Source organism: Capsicum annuum, chromosome 1 (assembly GCF_002878395.1).
Source record: "Capsicum annuum cultivar UCD-10X-F1 chromosome 1, UCD10Xv1.1, whole genome shotgun sequence".
In the NCBI taxonomy this organism is placed as follows: domain Eukaryota; kingdom Viridiplantae; phylum Streptophyta; class Magnoliopsida; order Solanales; family Solanaceae; genus Capsicum; species Capsicum annuum.
In genome coordinates this window covers 183,793,962-183,797,503 of record NC_061111.1, presented here as the reverse complement: position 1 = coordinate 183,797,503, position 3,542 = coordinate 183,793,962, and positions in this window count along the sequence as shown.

Below are 3,542 nucleotides of genomic sequence, written 5' to 3'. Positions count from 1 at the left end.
CTCCCACAACGGTAGTAGTAGTTTAATGGCAAAATGTGGGATGGACGGGTATGCTTTTAAACTCTCTTTTTTTCAGTGAAAGACAAAAGGGGATGATGAAAACCTCACTAGATTTGGTCTGCACAAATGGGAGACATCAACTTGTAATCACAGTATGGCCCCTACCAGTGTCCCCATTCATTTAAGCCTACTATTACATTCAATTCCAGTTTCTTTAATGACAAAACTCTTTTTTCTTTTTTTTTGTCTTTTTTCTTTTTGTGTGAGGGAAGTGGGGACTTGGATTCACTCACATTCCAGGATGAGTACAATTCTCCCCTAATTAAGCAAATAGTACTAGTTGGTTTCTCTATAATTCCATATCCAACTTATGAATGTCTTTCTATTCTTCTCTTAAAAGTGGGATCCATTGAAACTCAAAATTTCTCATTAATTATGTGTGATACGTATTGTCTTTATTTGGAACGCTGCCCGGACCCCCTGTATAGCGTAAATTCTTCCTGACTGATCCTGTCAAATCAGATAATATTAAAAATATTTATGTTCTTTCACCTACCGTGTAGTTGATTTCATGAGATGCTGATGCTATGATACACATTGAAGTTTGGTGATTGGATGGAAAGGCAAGCAGTTATACATTTCTTGGTGAATTATAGAACTTGCATGACTTAATTTGTTGAGTACATCATCAGTTAGGACCCACACAATAAAATCAGGAGATAATACATAAATATGACCCTAAACTTGACATCAAATTGTAACTTTGACCTTAAACTTTGACAGTGCACAATATGACCTTTAACTATTCAAAACTGCACAAATATGACCTCCGATCCTACGTGCCAAAACGCGTGTTCAACACGCAAAACTGAGCGCATCCAGCTTAAAATCTAAGGGCATAATACATAAATATGACTCTAAACTTGACACCAAATTATAACTTTGAACTTAAACTTTGATAGTGCACAAATATGACCTTTAACTATTCAAAACTGTACAAATATGACCTTTAAATGACTTTTCACTATTATTTTTTCATTATTTTGGCTCAAAGATGAAAATAACATCTAATTTCTTTTGTCATTGCAAAAAAAAAAAAAAGCAATATTGAAGATTTATTAATTAGATGGGTCAGCCTCATATGAAAAGATCGCGCGGGTATGCATATATATTATAAAACAGAGGGCGAATTTAAGTTATATAATATATCTAAATATAATTTATTTAAATATTAAATTAAATATGAAACTATACTAATAATAAAAAAATTATAGTTTCAATAAAACGTTATTAAGGATAGCAGTAGTAGTATATTAAATTAACTCTATCAAATTAACGTTATTAAAATGTTATTAAATTAACGTTATTAAAACGTTATTAAATTAACGCAGGGGCGGACCTACGTGGTTGCCATCGGGTTTACCGAACCCCCTCGGTAAAAAAATTACGCTGTATATATAAAGTAGAAAATCTATATTTATGTACGTATATTAATGTTGAACCACATGAAACAAGGCACTTAGATAGCCCAGTGGTGTTAATTGCTCTTCTTGGGCGCTTCCTTCAGCCTACTGCTCGGGTTCAATCCCTGCTAGTGGCTGCTATAGAAATAAATAAATAAATAAATAAATAATAATAGTAATAATAATAATAAAAACAACTTCGTTTTAACACAAAAAAATAAAACTTTGACAGTGTACAAATATGATCTTTAACTATTCAAAACTGCACAAATATGACCACCTTCCAAGTCAGCCCTTTTAACGACGTGACACCGTGTGATTGGATTACCTTTTCACGTAGGTGTGAGTGAAACTCATGCATGGGGTTGCAAAATCGGAGGTCATATTTGTTCACGTTTTGAATAGTTAAAGGTCCTATTTGTGCACTATCAAAGTTTAAGGTCAAAGTTATAATTTGGTGTCAAGTTTAGGGTCATATTTATGTATTATCTCTAAAATCAGAGATGCATAGAAGCTGGTCACTCTTATCAGTAACAACAAGGGTAAAATTCATAAGTAGCATACTTAAGAGCCTAATTACTAGTTTTATAGCAACAGTTTCACAATTATATTTTATAGCAACTTTTATTTTGTATTTTTAAAAAATATTACTGTAAAAATACATCTACAAAAAAATTATTGCACTTAATTAACTGAAATTAGTTGAGCTATATATGGTATAATTATCAATCAAGTAAATATGTTGATTCCTTTTCCATTTAAAACACTTAAAAAACGTGACATCCGTTATAATCAAATAATTCAAATTTCAGTTTTTCAACATTAACAGCTGCATATTTTTTTTTTCAATTTCTTCTAAACCAACCCTGTATTGCTTAATCAAATTGAACTGATTCTTATGCGAAATTAACAGCAATTGCAAAACGAATCAGTTATTCGATTGAATCAAATTCAATTGTTGATTCATCTGTTATATTTGTTTGAATTCAACTGTCAGTTGAAAATTCAACCATTACTGCTGTTCAAGGTACATAACTATTATTGCTATTCAGTTCACTTTTTTTACCATTACTGATGTGCTTATTAAGTTTTGATTGTCGTCGTTAATTTGTATGTGAAAAAATTGTAGAACAAATTATAGTTATAATCAAGACAACAGTAAAACTGAAATTCAAGTATCTGTTGCAAATTTCATCTTTAAAGTTGTTTCAATAGAAAAAAAATCAGTATTCGACTCTATTTTTGATGATCGTTTGTTGTTATATTGATTGTTTTAATAATAGAATAATTATAAACAACTTTCGAATTGAAATACATTCAATTTTTTTTTGAAATACTAGATAATTGATTGAACGAATGTTTCTGTTGAAGTTGAAGTTATTCTATGCACCCAGATAAAAGTATAAAATATCTTCGTCCATATGTATTTTTGATGTGTTTAATGATAACACTACATATGTATTTTTGATATTGTTAATGGTAATGGTGCATATGTATTTTTTATTTTGTTGTAGGAGTTTTGATATATAAATGTATATTTGCAAAAATATTTTAGTTTAAGGTAATCTTGTGTGTTTGTATTTTTTTAATTGAGATGTTGGTTGTGTATCTTTGTTTGCACATAATTCTGAAAAGTGCGTGTTATAAGAAGGGATATTTGATAAATTGGTATGTAACATATCAAATTACAAATTAGTTATGCTCCAGATGTATTTTTTGATATGCTTAGTTTTAACATTGCATATGTATTTTATATGCGATATATGTAAACACTTCATATGTATTTTTGTTTTGCTTGTTGAAATTTGAGAGTATAAGAGTATATGTGATAATATGTTTGGTGCCTGTTTTACTTCCGTTTGATCAAATAGTTTGTGTATTTTGTATTTTAGAAATGGGAAGCATACTAGTCCTTGTGAAGCACTCTGGTCGATGGACGTACGAAAAGAACTTCGAAGAATATGTCACTGATGCTATACTGTTGTGCACATCAGCCACATTCGTTGAGCTGCACGATGTTTTGGCATCTCACTTAAGTGTAGATTTAACCATCAAACGTATTCTAGTGGAATATCAAAT